We start from the raw sequence: 16566 nt of genomic DNA on the forward strand, positions 1-16566 counted from the left end.
GCCAAAAAACATCTTGATTATCCCCAAGACTTTTGACAAACATTCTGTGGACTGATGAGACAAACGTTTAACTTTTTGGAAGATGTGCATCCCCCGTTACATCTGGCGTAAAACTATCTTTGTGTAATATTAAAATTAGTTTGATGATCTGAATCATTAAAGTGTGACAAATATGCAAAAAAATTAAAAATCAGGAAGGGGGCAAATACTTTTTCACAGCACTGTTTACCAATATAAGTAAGGATGTTTACAAAGGGAAATTACATCACAAAGAATGCCAAAGCCTAGTACTAACATTCAGAAAATACCAAATTTAATGCATAGCAAAATTCTGTCATGAATTTAATCACAATCAGTGTTTTTGTATTTCAAGTGCAAAAATGACAGAAATGCCCACCTTGCATTATTTTTTTTACCAATATTCAAGGGTGTTATGGGCCTGTGCATAAGAAATAAGTCATTTGTTTTCTGTTCAGCAATTAGCGATCAGTGACATTAAACCAGTTCTATGACATTGCAGAGGAAAGGCTATTATAAAGAAGATGGAATGTGAATTAAATGAAGAATCCTACCGCAGACATTTAGGATTGACAGCTTAGATATTGGGCAAGATTCTTGATTGTTGGTTTCTGGCAATAAGATATGTATTTCTAGGGTTTATTGGGGCTTTTATGCTACCAGACCAAATCATGCATCCCTGGGTCTTCCAATTTACAATTGCTACATTTAAGCTTCTTTCCTAATACTAGGAATCCTGGGTTTAAATCTTGCTGTATTTGATTAATATCAATGCTCTATTACTAAACCTAACAGTTTTTGAAACCTAACCTTGTGATTGTACAAAAGCATTGTTTTTAAAAAAAGTTTGGATCAGAAGCCATATGGCCCAGTCTAAGACATCTACAGATCTGAATTGATATTTGGTTCACAGAGGGGATCAGGTAAAACCCTTACGTAGGCAGATCATTGCTATTATATTGTTAAAAGACTCAGCTGGCCATATAACTGTCCCATGTACTCATTTGTTAGCACACAAACAATCAATGCTTAGTTATGATTACACTGATCACGGCTCTCTTTTTTTTTTTTTTGCGTTTATCAAATGTTTTATGGAGCATGTCATTAGGCTTTAATTAAAATGACCTGTCCTTTTTTAAAGATCTTAGTCAGTGGTCAGTATAATATAAGTTTAGGGTCTTTTCTAATTCATTTTGTTTTCTGTGATGTCTTCTAAAGCTTTTCTTGATACATACTTCAGTTCCTAATAACTCCCTCATGCTCCGTAGAATAGCTACATCTAGGTATTTGCTATAGATGTCCTAAAAGGGACACTGTTGACCAACCTCTTTAGGTCAGTTCTGTCAACCACTGTATTAAACATTGTTTATGTTGTATGAGCCAGTTCCACAGAAACTAACAGAAACAATTTGTCTAGACTTTTATTTTAACTTCCATGCTACAATATATTAAATATTTCAGTTTATTTGCTAGCTTTTTAATAGCTTTTGCTTTATTGTATTATTATATCTGTGGCTATAACATCTACTTGGCAGCTGTGCATTTTATTTGTGATAGAAATGAATAAACACACAATGGATACACAAGGATAATATATGAACATATTATTGGCCGCTGTATCAGATATTGATCCCTTAACTCCAGTCTTGATTAGCAATTCACAGAGTGAAACATGATTCATCAATAGCAAACTTCTCAAATATGGTTTCACTTGGCAATTTCTCAACTAATACCCTGGTGAGAAGACATATTGGTATAATATAAAGTTCCTTCTCGCTTAACAATTAAGACATCTCAGCATGTCTGTTTGTAGTATAAGATAATTGATTGGCACAGTTGTTGTCCATCAGGGTTTACAACATTTGTAGTCTTTCAAATATTACATAGAAAATTACTATACTAAAACTGCCAAAGTGCCTGAGTTTTCGATCAGTTTTCCAGCACAGTCAAATTAACATACTAGAAAGTTTTGCACACCCATATAGGAAAATGTGACCAGATGTTCTCATTTTATTAGATCTGCTGGTATCCCCATGTGTTCTGCTGGGACACTGAATTGTCCCAGATTTTCCTGCTGTGTTCACTAACTGCACAGACGTTGCATGGAAGGTAAAGGCTTCTCTGCCATAAGGGATTTGCAAAACAGGGATTAGGAAAGTCCCACCCTCTGAGTTCTGAGGATTCCTGCAATATGATGAAATTTGTATGTATATATATATATATATATATATATATATATATGTATATATATATATATATGTGTGTGTGTGCGTGTATATATATGTGTGTGTGTATATACTTTATGTGTGTGTGTGTTCTTCTGCTCTTTGCTTTAGAATCAAGGGATAATTTGTAATCATCAGCAAGCTACTGAAACTCATGAAAAATACATTTTATTGCCTTTTTATTGTGCTCAAAACAAATGATTGCTATGCTACGTGTCTGTCATAATGAACATGTGGAAAAAGTAAATGCAAAGACTTACAAAAAAAAGTTCAAAGCTAAAAATGCAAAAAGGGATAGATTTGAGAGCAAATATATAATACAATAAATACATAATTAGATAGATAGATACAGTAGATACCTGATTTCTGGTACCTTTGAAACTAATACAGCTAATAGGAGTGGTGGGCTTACAGACATTAGTTGGATAGGAAGGAATAGACTGCAATGAAACCACTATGAGAAGTTCTAATCTTTCCTCAGTGTGCATTTTTTGGTGGTGTCTCTGTATCACTTCCTGTCAGGAAATCTCTTCACTATGGACACTGATGGCAGTAAAAGCATGACATAGGCTCTAACCCTTCCCCGCTCTATCCAAAGTTAAATAAAAAATTGCTGCTCATGAAGCAGGAAAATGGCAGTTTTGCATGTTTTGTTTTCCCACTTAGCATTTCCTACGACAAGCAATTTACAAGCAATTTAAGGTGGCCCCTGCCACTATAGGTTCACAATTAAAGTTTGTGTAAACCTTAACAATGAAGTTCTCTTCTTTTCTTCCTTTTGATCTGCTAAATATATCATTGGAAGTGTTTTGCTATTTTTTTTAAATTATTTTTATCCTAAATAAATAGCCATTTATCAATCACATAGAAAAGTCATACCTTTGTGGTAAAATAGAGTATTTAATGTACAGTATCCCACAAAAGTGAGTACACCCCTCACATTTTTGTAAATATTTTATAATATTTTCATGTGACAACACTGAAGAAATGACACTTTGCTACAATGTAAAGTAGTGAGTGTTCAGCTTGTATAACAGTGTAAATTTGCGGTCCCCTCAAAATAACTCAACACACAGCCATTAATGCCAAAACCACTGGCAACAAAAGTGAGTACACCCCTAAGTGGAAATGTCCAAATTGGGCTCAATTAGCCATTTACCCTCCCTGGTGTCATGTGACTCATTAGTGTTACAAGGTGTGAATGGGGAGCAGGTGTGTTAAATTTAGGGTTATCGCTATTACTCTCTCATACTGGCCACTAGAAGTTCAACATGGCACCTCATGGCAAAGAACTCCCTGAGGATCTGAAAAAAAGAATCGTTGCTCTACATAAAGATGGCCTAGGCTATAAGAAGATTGACAAGACCCGGAAACTGAGCTGCAGCATGGTGACCAAGACCATACAGCGGTTTAACAGGACAGGTTCCACTCAGAACAGGCCTCGCAATAGTCGACCAAAGAAATTGAGTGCACGTGCTCAGCGTCAAAGCCAGAGGTTGTGTTTGGGAAATAGACGTATGAGTGCTGCCAGTATTGCTGCAGAGTTTGGAGGGGTGGGCAGCCTGTCAGTGCTCAGACCATACGCCGCACACTGCAATAAATTGGTCTGCATGGCTGTTTTCCCAGAAGGAAGTCTCTTCTAAAGATAATACACAAGAAAGCAAGCAAACTGTTTGCTGAAGACAGACTAAGGACATGGATTATTGGAACCATGTCCTGTGGTCTGATGAGACCAAGATAAAAAATTATTTGGTTCAGATGGTGTCAGCGTGTGTGGCAGCAACCAAGTGAGGAGTACAAAGACAAGCCTGTCTTGCCTACAGTCAATAGTCTGGGGCTGCATGAGTGCTGCCGGCATTGAGGATCTACAGTTCATTGAGGTAACCATGAAAGCCAACATGTACTGTGACATACTGAAGCAGAGCATGACTCTCTCCCTTCAGAGAGTGAGCCACAGGGCAGTATTCCAACATGATAACAACCCCAAACACACCTCCAAGATGACCTCTGCTTTGCTAAAGAAGCTGAGGGTAAAGGTGAAGGACTGGCCAAGCATGGCTCCAGACCTAAACCCTATTGAGCATCTGTGGGGCATCCTTTAATGGAAGGTGAAGGATCACAAGGTCTCCAACATCCCCCAGCACCGTGATGTTGTCATGGAGGAGTGGGAAAGGACTCCAGTGGCAACCTTTGAAGCTCTGGTAAACTCTATGCCCGAGAGGGTTAAAGCAGTGCTGGAAAATAATGGTGGCCACACAAAATATTGACACTTTGGGCCCAGTTTGGACATTTTAACTTAGGGGTGTACTCACTTTTGTTGCCAGCAGTTTAGACATTAATGGCTGTGTGTTGAGTTATTTTGAGGGGACATCAAATTTACACTGTTATTTACACTGTTATACAAGCTGTACACTCACTACTTTACATTGTAACAAAGTGTAATTTCTTAAGTGTTATCACATGAAAAGGTATAATAACATATTTCCAAAAATGTGAGGGGTGTACTCACTTTTGAGAGATACTGTACGTTAGACAGCAGAAATCAAAGGCTTAATGTTATAATTAGATGTCATAATGGACATAATAGCAGAAAAAACAATTATTGAACAATCCAGTCAACTTAACATGAGAAAGAGGTATATAACTAGAGGAGGGGTAATGTAGAATGAGGAGGGGGGGATCAAGGTAAGAAAAGGCATTCTTGTTCTTACTGCTGGAAAAAAAAGGGGGGGGGTGTATTTAAGAGGCAGGGGAGAGCAAAGTCTAGCGTGGGGAATAAAGTGACACAATGGCCAATGTGATTTTCCCTAATAAGGATGTATTCCGGGAGAGAGTTTTGTCCCTGCTAAATATGGGGGGGAGAGGACGAGAGAAGGAGAAGAGAGAAAACAAAAAAAGGGGGGGGGGGGCTTGCTGGGAGGAAATAAGGGGATGAAAAGGAGCGGGGGGTGGGAAAGAGGGTATAAGTTATAGGGCAGCCACAGGGAAGTAGGGGACTCACCATATTTGCAAAACCTGTTGATCTTGTGAGAAATTCATAGCTGTCCTGTGCTTTAGGGAAATCTCCTGTGTTATCTAAAGGAGTGCAATTGGTGAAAAACAAATCTCTATTTTGTAAAGATGAGGACAGAGGGAGAGATTAATTTGCTTAGCAAAAGATGACTAGGCAGGGCTGACACCATTCAGTTTACACAAATGCTGTGTGTTGTCAGCCCACAAAAAGTAATTTGGAGCTGAGTGCATTTCTTGCACAGCAACTGGTATTTTTAGTTTTTAACAGGGATAAAACATGGGCAAATGTTGTATTGCAGATCTGTACTGAATTTGTTTTCCTATTTTGACTTGACATATACTGTTAGACATATTCTTATATACCGTAAGACATATTCTTTTACAGGGTGTACACCTGAAAAAGATGTTCTATACCTACTTTTTCATAAAGATAAATATAGAAAACCTAATTTTACAGAATTCATTTGCTGATGCATGGAGATCCAAAACCTTTAGTATGCATCCCCCCCCCCCCAGCCAGTCTTCCCCTTCCCCCCCCAACACATACCTGAGCCTGATCTCGATCCATTGATGTGCACAAGGGCAGCTGCTGCTGTCAATCACAGCCAGTGAGGAGGGATCAGGGGGTGGGGTCAAGCCCCACTCTGTGTGTCTTATGGACACACAGAGCGGGCCTCAGTAGCAAGTATGCACAAGTGCCCCCATAGCAAGAGGCTTGCTATAGGGGCGCTCAGTTGGGAGAAGGAGCCAGGATTACTAGTAGGAGACCAAAGAAAAGGAAGGTTAGGGCTAGGGATAGACCGATATAATTTTTTCAGGGCCGATACCGATACCAATATTTTGGTCACAAAGTATCGGTTTTGGCCGATATGAACCAATATTTTGTACATTTAAAGTTTTCAAAAATAAAGACAATTTTTGACACAATTCTGGTACTGAACATGTTAATGTTTGTTTATTAACATTTTTAACATGAAAGGCTCATTCTTTACACCTTACCTGCATGGAAACTGATAGGAAAAATGCACAGCTTTCACTTGCAGGTACATCAGTTTCACATCATGTGAACGAACGAGTCTTAGAATAGTAGACAACTGTAGACAACTGTGAAAAATAAAGTGCAGGGAAAACAATAACTAAAGGCTTTCCAAAACAAAAGTTACATAAACTGCTGCAGAGCTCTCACTGTCTGCAATGAATAAATCTAGTAGCTGCAGTGCAAAAGACAGTGGACTGGACACTAGTACTACTCACTTTCAATACTCACAGTTAAGTAGAACGATATTATAGCGCAGAAAGCATAACATTTCAGCATGTTCACCAGTTAAACGGCTTCTGTTTTTTCCATTTTTTTCTGCCACTTCACTAAAATCACGCTCACTTGGTACCGAGGAAGAAGGAGCAGAAATGTATCTTCTAGCATGAGAAGCAAGTCTTTTGTAGCGTGCCTCATTTTCTTTCCACCACTGAAGAGGATCACCTCTGGTTCCTTCAAATATAGATAAAGTTCATCATCCAGGGTCATTATTGCAGATTCAGATCCTCTGCATGGGGCCCCAATAAAACACTGAACATGGCATCTATTCGACCACGATGAAGTTTCTCTTCTGTTTGTTGTCTTTTTGGACATTTTTCTCTTTTTGCAGGATCCTGCTCTTCCAGATGGCTGGCTGGCACCCTGTGGTGGGTGGGTGGCTGGCTGGCACCCTGTGGTGGGTGGGTGGCTGGCTGTCTGGCATCCTGTGGTGGATGATTGGCTTGCTGGCACCCTGTGGTGGATGGCTGGCACCCTGTGGTGGGTGGCTAGCTGGCTTACACCCTGTGGTGGTGGGTGGGTGGCTGGCTGTCTGGCACCCTGTTATTGGTGGCTGGCTTTCTGGCACCCTGTGGTGGGTGGCTGGCTGTCTGGCCGATGTGGTAGGTGGCTGGCTGTCTGGCACCCTGTGGTGGGTGGATGACTTGCTGGCACCCTGTGGTGGATGGCTGGCTCGCACCTTGTGGTGGGTGGCTGGCTGACACCCTGTGGTGGTGGGTGGCTGGCTGTCTGGCACCCTGGTGTGGTTGGTGAGTGGGTGGCTGTCTGGCACCCTGTGGTGGGTGGCTGTCTGTTTGGCACCCTCTGGTGGGTGGCTGGCTTGCTGACAACCTGTGGTGGGTGGGTGGCTGGCTGGCACCCTGTGGTGGGGGGCTGGCTGGCTGGCACCCTGTGCTGGGTGGCTGGCACAGGGGCTGTGGGTGACTGGCTGGCACAAGGGCTTTTGGTGGCTTGCTGTTACAGGGCCTGTGGGTGACTGGCTGACTGGTACAGTGCCTGTGGCTGGCTGGCGGGTACAGGGTTTTTGGGTGGCTGGCTGGCTAGTACAGTGCCTGTGGCTGCCTGGCTGGTACAGTGCCTGTGGGTGTGGGTGGCTGGCTGGCACCAGGCTGCTGTGGGTGGGTGTATGGCTATGTTATACACTCCCGAGAGACTCCCAACTCCAGACAAGGCTGTCCAGTGCACAGAGGCATGTGGCACAACATACGCAATGACGTCACAACAATATTGGTAATATTGGCAAGTTCCAATTTATTGGGAAAAGTGAATACCTTTAGTTTCACTGTTATTGTTGCCCAATTCTGATAAGAATCCTTTAAGCTCAGCAGATAGTCAGTTGAAACCACCTGTCTAAAAAGCAGCCAATGTAACACTATCTTAATGTTGCATCACCAAAGTGTCAAAAAAACTATAAACTGTTCATTTCCCCAAAATTGATATTTCATGAATGGATAAAAGTAAACTGAATCGCCTGCTGTTTTTATATATTTTACTAAATATTTTACTGAAGTTTACAGTGGATCTTGGGGTACTACTGAAGACATTTTCAACTAGATGTAGATATCTGGGGATGCCTGTTGTTTCACATTTGAGGTGTTTCTAAAAAGTTCAGTGAATGGTATCAGAAAACAAACAAAACAGAAGATACAAACAAATTACTTTTATTGGCCTTCAAAATAATCACCATTCTTAACAATACACTTTTGGCAACGTTCATAAAGCTTCTAGAAACTGTTAACAAAGGCCTTTTTAGGAATTGATCACAGAACCGCTGTCAAGCATTCTTGGATTGCTGCCATTTCTGCAAAATGTGAGCCTTTCATGATGCTCTTCAGGTCGAGAAACAAAAGAAGTTTGCAGGCACCAGATCACGGGATTACAACGGATGATCGAGAACAGATACTCTGTGCTGAGCAAAGAATTGGTGGACACCTATAGCACAGTAAGGTTTCATCCCCTGTGACAATGGTTCACAGAAAGGATGGATCCTGGTTAAACATGGTAATGAAATCTCCAAAGGTTTCCATCCATTTTGTTTTCTGTTGGTCTGTCCTCTTGTGTGGCACAAACCAGGAACAGATCTTCCGCTTACCCAAATCTTCGCAGGCGATGGTGTGCACCGTGTCCTTGCTAATGCCCAATTCTTCCGCTATCAATCGTAGAGTCAGTCGCCGATCTTGTGCCAGGATTTGTGGCACTCGTTAGATAGTGTCTAGGGTTCTGCTTGTCGATGGCCAACCCGAACATGGCTTATCTTCACTGTGACCCTACCTCTCACACTTACGTTTGATTGCCCGCAGAGGGTTTACCTTGATGATCAAATGTACTCCATGCTAGGTGGTGCTTATCGACGTGTCTCTGGATAGCCATGTGCATGGCCCATGTTGCCGTTGAGATATTGAACCATTCACCAAACTTTTTAGACACATCTCATATGTTAGTCATCATTAACTATACAGTTGCTCTAGATGCACTTTTATTGACCATACTTATATGTAGGGATGTGCTACCTAGCAGCCATGCAGCATTTTGTTTACTTTCTATTTATTTTTTTGCAGAGCATTGCACCCAATGATAATTTGTAATGAGCAGATATTCTGTCAGGTGGATACAGAGAGTGCTGTCTGTTTTGTCAGTTGGACAACTCCTGGTGATCTTGTCATCAGGTGGTTGGACCTAGGTTTAACAAAACAGGTACTCTATGTTCTGAAATGGTCTTTGGGAGAGGATGTTATTTTTTCATCCTGCCCATCCTCCCATCCTCCCATACTCCCTGCTGGGGAGTGGATGTTTGCTGAGAAGGCTATTTGCCTGATTTTGGGTCCCATTGCCGGAGCCTGGGCCTAGAGGATATCTCACTTACAAGCTAAGGCCCTTCTAGGTGGATGCATTTAAGACTTAAACAATACAGGACACTAATGGGTAAAGCTTCCCCTTATTGCAGCTCCAAGATCCCTTGTTGCCAGCATGCTGCTGCAACATAGGGATATGATGGCTATGAGTTCATCTTACATGACCACCCCAAACCACTGTTACATATATGTATTGGGGGTCCCATAGCAAAACCATGGAGGGGACCTCTAGCTTCTTAATTTCAAAGACAAATCCTCTAGTGAAAGGAATGCTATTTTTTTTATAGAGGTTGCCAAACGTTATATACAATTCTTTTCTCCAAGTTTTTTTACCTACCTACATTAATACCTGTGTTTCCAGACAGCTCTCGGCTCCATATCATTTGCATGGTCTGCTATTGCAATAATAACTCTTTTGCTTTTGTTCAAATATCCTAATTATTGACATAAAGAGCTAGCTAACATTACAATAAATTAATAATGCAGATGCTAACTGTCTGTACAGATACAGAGTGCAAGGAGAGGTAATGCCATCTTTGTTGCTCTAGTTCAGGGGTCTCTAAACTTTCCAATGAGAGAGACAGCTTACTGTCCTTTAAAATTAAGGGGAGCCAGACTGTGGTTATTCGGAGTAGAAACGTTTTTTTTCTTGCACCTGTTGGTAAAACAAACTAGCATATATTGAGCCTATTTAATAAATCGATGTGCAGTGTGTAATAGCATCCAGTGAGATTACTGCAGGATAAACAAAAAGTCTCTCAATCTTCTGGTTAGTTTAAAATAAAAACTTTTTTTTACATTTTGGTTACAATTATTTTTGCCATCTGTGTCCCATTGGGGGGATTTACTTTTACTTCCTGTCCCATAGCCAACACAGAAAGTGAGGGAATCCCAGTGTGTCACCAGAGTCCCTAGAACTAGCGTTCCCATGGGAATATTTACCTACTATTAGTGTTTTGATATCAACCCAAAATTTGGGACTTTCTTTCACTTTCACTTTCGATGATAACAGTATACAGGACAAATAGAGAGGTTGAATCTCCCCAACGGGGGCACACACAGCAATAAAAACTGACTCTATCCAAAACTGTAACTTTATTTACATGTTAAGCCTGAGGATTGATTCATACCTACCTTCTGAAGGTGGATGCAGCATCAGACTGATGCTGCATCTCTCCCCTGCTGGCTCTAACAGTAAGAACCAAGCGAAATAACACCGCTCATTGCTCAATTCTCAGGGCTCTGTGAGCAGAGACTTGGTGACTGTCAGTCACCGCTCTCTGCTCTACTCCCCTCGCTCACCGGATCACTGGGCTGTGGAGGGGATAGGAGCTGCCTGCTCAGGCTCTCAGCAGTTCGCTAAAAGGCTGGCCCGGTGTCGTTCCAGGCGTGTGGGCAGATCCTGACTTCATTGTCACGATCTTGCCCGATTCTAGTCCAGCTCTGTGACATCATCTAACAGTGGGTCGCAGCCCGCTTTCTGCTGAAAACAGGTCATGGGAATGGAGAATGGACTGCACTCCTGTGATCATCAGGAGAAGTACAGCCAAATGAGCTTTGGCTGTACTTCTCCTTTAACTATTGCGTTTCTAGCATACACACAGTTCTGATAAGATTGGTTAAATCATGCACAAAGAAAAAAAAAATATTTAGAAACTTCAGCAGGCACACGATCCATCCAGTTGCAAAGGGTTTCTTTTTAATTCCCTGCTTCTGTAAAGGAAGCAGTATCAAATTGCTGTGCCTAGGCGGAGTAACTATTAGGCTCTATTCACACTGAACACTTGGTCATGAATGTAATAACATGAGGAAATACATAGTTCCCCTACATAGTTGACAAGTGTAATAGTGCACAGCTTGATTTTGTGCTAAGGTGTGCTTCACAAACATGTAGAAATGTTTGATGCCCAATCTGTGTGGCTTCTTTTAGCTTTAAAGTGTATCTCTAGCTAAAACGGGTCCTAATGCAAAGCACGTTAATGTACAGCAATGCATGTATACTAATGCAGCGTAGCAGTGTGATCCTAGCCCTAGACATCTGTCACCAAAACAGATGTCCGCACTGGAAGATTCCTTCTTGCCTCCTGTTCTGTACTGCACCAGATGCACTGAACAGTAAATATGTACATTAGGCAAAAGCAGACTTTCCAAGGGTTACATTTATATGAGTAAACGTAACTTCTTCAGTTTTGATGTAAATTCTTGCAGATTAACCATATAGTAGGAAAGGATCTTTAAATCTGTGAATGTAAGCCATTCTAATATCATAATAACGGTGACATACTTAATGAAACCAAATTAGCAAGCTTTATGGTGATTAAGGTAAGACACGATAATTAGAACACTGATTAAGGAGACACCCCTACCCAGCATCTGTAATGCGTATACCCCCCCCCCTACATACGTTGTTAACTATACCAGCCTTGCTGCTGTAGCGTTTTGCCATGTGAAATTATTTAGGAAGCACCTGCATTACTGCTGGCATTTATTTCACAACAAAGCACTTAACGTTCAAGTACTCAGGCTCATTGTTCTGCTCCACAGCATGGAAAAGAAGATGAATCAAGAAGCACAGGGTCCAACAGAAATTATTATTGATTTAATCGCATAATCAGCAGCAAACACTTCAGGCTAAGATAGTAAATCCATAACAGCCTGCCCACATAATAACCACCCTTACAAATTTACCAGCAAACCACTGTGTGCATTTAACAAACAAGAGGAGCAAGGGTCACCTTCACTTGGCGGCAAAATATTGACATTCCCGAAGCTTAAATATGTTTTGAGTTAAGTGTTATCAATCAGCGATAAGAGTTGAATGTCTGTTAAACATAACTGCATTGGCAGGAGGATTATAAAATGCTTTCTTGTCATAATCTTGAAGCATCTATCAGACAAAACTCTGCTTGAAATCAATTGTGTGAAAGCAACTGCCTGCTGTGACCACTCAGTGTCATACAAATGAAGAGAGAGTATCCCTGTGATCTTTAACCAGAACTTGTTATCTAATGAGACCAGAGCTTTAATTTTTTTTTGCACATCAAACATGAAATCAATGTGCAAGATTGAACAGTATATTTTTATGCATTTGGTGCTAATATAGACATTTTATTGTGTGATTTATAATACAGAAATTAAAGAAATATAATATTGTTGACATCAAAATTAATGCTCACTGCATTACAGATTTTATTGGCCAGTAGCTTAGATCTGCTTAGTAATGTCAGAAATAATTTTCTGTTAATTAGGTTTTACACCTAATTTAGAGAATCTAATAGGGAGGGATGAATCTACCCTGGTTCCAAACATGGGGAGATAATGGGTGGATCTTGATTCTAAATTCTGGCCATTTTCAAGGAGAGTAGGCAAGCTTTGATCAAAAAATTTTTGATCAAGGAAAAAAATCTCCTTGATCAAAAATTTGATCAGGAATGTTAAAAAAAAACATAATGTGGGGAGAGAGTCCTTTTAATGTGACTTTCAGAAAAAATACCAGTCATTTAAATGATATGCTTGGGAGATGCCTGTATGTGGAGTATACGGCATAATAAGATTTTCACAGACAACTTAAACATTGAATTCTGGTATTACATATTTTAGATGTGCAAATGATTTTTTACCTTTTACATTTAACTTAAATTCATTAGCATTGCCCGGTTCTGATTCACTTTAATTTGAAAAAAAAAGTTTTTTTATTAGTGTTGGCTGCAACACCTGATCTTTTTTTTTATCAAACAATAATTGACCAATGGAGGTAGCAGTCACAGAAGATCTTAACGCCTCCTATGTTCTCTTTGGAAAACAAACAGTTAACATTGTGCCAGTAAATACCTTATTTCCTTGACTTCCACTTTCTTCCCCTGTCATTTGCCTAGGTTAGTGAGGTAGTCTCCTGCAGTCGTGCTGGCTCCTGGGATAGGATTTTTATGTATCCCAGTAATCATCTTCTTTTTTTCTTGTGGAGGACTGTAGTAAAGTAGAGGAGGGATGAGGAGGGCTGGAGGGCGATGGATGAGGGCAGAGATAGGAGGAGATGTGCTGGATCCATGTGTAAGCAAAAGAGTGGCTTACTGCACATGTGCAACCAGGACCCATTTACTGCACATGCTCGAGACTTCACTGGGCCGGTGAGGTGGAGCAATAAAGCCTATTGCCGGAATGGTGCAGCTAGGGCTTCATTTACCCATACTAAAAATGGCTGCTTACAGAATAAGCGTGGGTTGACAAAATTAAGCTTTTTTTACCTGCAAACAGTAAGCTTAACACTAATACTAGTTCCTAAATAGGCTTCTCGCTGTTTAAACTGCATACTGTTATAATTCTATAGATTTATTATCTTTGCCTGCAGTTCCTCTTTCAGGAAAATTAAAGCTAAAGCCCCGAGCATCATAGAAAATGGCCAGTAACAAAATAATTTAATTGCATAGTTTTGAGATCATAAGCACTTAACTAGAAAACAAATAAAAAGAGACACAGCAGGTTTTATCTTGTAAAAAATGTATAGTGTATTTTCTGAGAGACAATAGCCACACATAGTGTTCAGTGGCTGGTGAATATATACACAGCTTGAAAAGGCAACAATATAAAAGGTGGTAAAAGGAAGGTTTTATCTTGAAATAAACATTTTAGTGTAATATTTGAGAGACAATAGCTACGAACATTGTATCGTGACTGGACAGTATATAAGGCAGCTCGGTTTGGGCACAATACAAGGGGGAGATGAGGCAGGCTTTGTCTTTAAATAGATTATATGGTATACACCGGGTGGTGCAGTGGATAGATCTAGTATATGATCATGCCACGTCCCAAAAGTCAATACACAGTATGTTTGGAATATAAAATATGGACTTTTTAGGCACAGAAACCCTAAAACAATTTGCATAATAAAATAGTATTTTATCGTACAAGTTGTGTTAAAGTTTCTGTGCCTAAAAAGTCCATATTTTAGATTCCAAACATACTATGTATTTATTTTTAAATTAAAATTAGAGTGGCTGGCGCAGCATGTAAGAGGACATGTGTGAGAGGAGCTCCGCCGGACCGATATCCTTTACCGCTAATCCTGCAGCCCTCCGGGCACGATAATCCTCCCTTCACCTCCCACACACCTGCGGCACCGACCTCCGCATGTCTCCGCCGAAGAAAGGCTCTGAAGCTGCGGCAAAACTAGCTGCATTCCGGAGGCTGGAGAAGGAGGCCCCGATCCAAGATGGCGCCGGCCCGTCGCTCGTGGCGGAGGAGCCTGAGAGCCCTGCTACATCCAAGGTATTGGAAGCGATTGCCACTTGCCAGACCATGCTGACAACTAAAATCGAGGAGGTGAAGGTAGATATATCATTGATGCGTCAGGATATGCAGAAGCTAAGGGACAGAGTTGGTGAGGCTGAACACAGAATTAGCGAGGTGGAAGACTCCCTCCCCCCATTGCAAAGCTCCTCAGACAGGCTGCAGCAACATGTACACCTTATCCTTCAAAAACAAGATGACATGGAGAATAGGCTGCGCCGCTGTAACCTGCGGTTCATTGGCCTCCCGGAGGGCTCTGAAGGTGCAGACCCCTCATCCTATTTGGAACTATTGCTCACTCAGACATATGGCAGAGAATCCTTCTCACCCACTTTTGTTGTGGAACGTGCACATCGCCTCTCAGGGCGTCCCCCCCCTCAGGGTGCACCCCCCCGCACATTCATCGCTAAATTCCTGAACTATCGGGACAGGGATGCCATATTACGCCTGGCCAGAGTTAAGGGGAACATTCCATTTGGAAATCACAAAATAGCGATTTTCCCCGACTTCTCTGCTGAGGTCCAGAGGCGCCGCAAGAGCTTTTTGGAGGTCAAACGCAGGCTGCGTATCAAGAATATCAAATACTCTATGTTGTACCCGGCCCGTCTTAGAGTGGAGGGTGAGGACCGAGCCCACTTCTTTGAGGATCCGGAAGCCGCCATCTCCTGGTTAGAAGGACTGGAAGCTAGAGCCTGACCACCTTGTCCTGGCGACTTCATGATACTTTCTCCCTGATTGCCTATGCCTTTCACTGCTGCAGAGGTGGAGGGGGTTTTGTAGATCCTGCGGAACTCAAGACTTTGCATCCCCCTTCCCCCCCCTCCCCCCTCATTTCCCTGAACTGCTGCTCATGTGTTTGACCGGCGGAGCGTCCTAGCTCCACAGATGGAACTGACTTTTCTGTTCTCTTCCTATGGATTTCCACCTGCCCATAGGCTTTGCTACCCAGCGATACACCTGTTGGTTTTCGCCCCCTACACCCGCTCAGGCGTGTGTTTGTGCCCAACTCCCCTGTTGCCCCTTGCGACTTCTGTTGGACCTGGGCCTCCGGGCCCCCTTGCTTATCCTAGTTGTATTTTGCTGTATTTTTGCTGACTATCCTGGGGGTCCCTGGCCTCCTGATTTTGCTTTTCACCAGTCGCATGTGGGCCTGTTCTGGTTGAGGCGCTTGTTTGGGAACATGCCCGCACAAGTTGGGGTTGGTGCAGGGCAGGGAGGGGGGATTGGGGTATTACCATTGTTTACAGTTTATATTTGGTACAATCTCTATACTGTTTCTGTTCTATGCACATTGACCTCAGGTAATAACTGCCTGCTCTTTTACTGCCGTTTATTAATGCTAGTGTATGACCGTGGAATTGTTAGTTCTGTGGCCTTATTGCCTGAGATCCTGGGAGCCTCCGCTCCACGCTCTGTATTACCCCTGCCATGGCCGCATTGAAATTGTTGACGTGGAATGTCAGGGGTATGCGCAATAAGATTAAATGGACGGCTGTCTTTAATGTTTTACGCCGTGTCCGGGCTGACATTATAGTTCTGGTGGAGACACATTTGGAGGGCTGCGTACAGCAGTCTCTCAAACGGCCCTGGGTTGGCTGGGTGCAGCACTCAGCATATAGCTCGCACTCCAGGGGTGTGGCGCTTCTGGTGGCCAAATCGGTACATTTCCAGCTCCTAGGATCTCAGGTTGACCCAATGGGTAGATATGTTTTTCTCAAAACGTCAGTCTATGGGGAATTGATGCTGCTGATGGCTTTCTATGTGCCCCCCCCCCCCTTACTCTAATGTGGTAATAATGGAGGGATTGGCGTTTATGGCACAATGCCCGGGGGCCCCGGTGATCTGGCTGGGCGACTTT

This window comes from Pelophylax lessonae (genome assembly GCF_965119305.1).
Source record: "Pelophylax lessonae genome assembly, chromosome: 5".
NCBI lineage: Eukaryota > Metazoa > Chordata > Amphibia > Anura > Ranidae > Pelophylax > Pelophylax lessonae.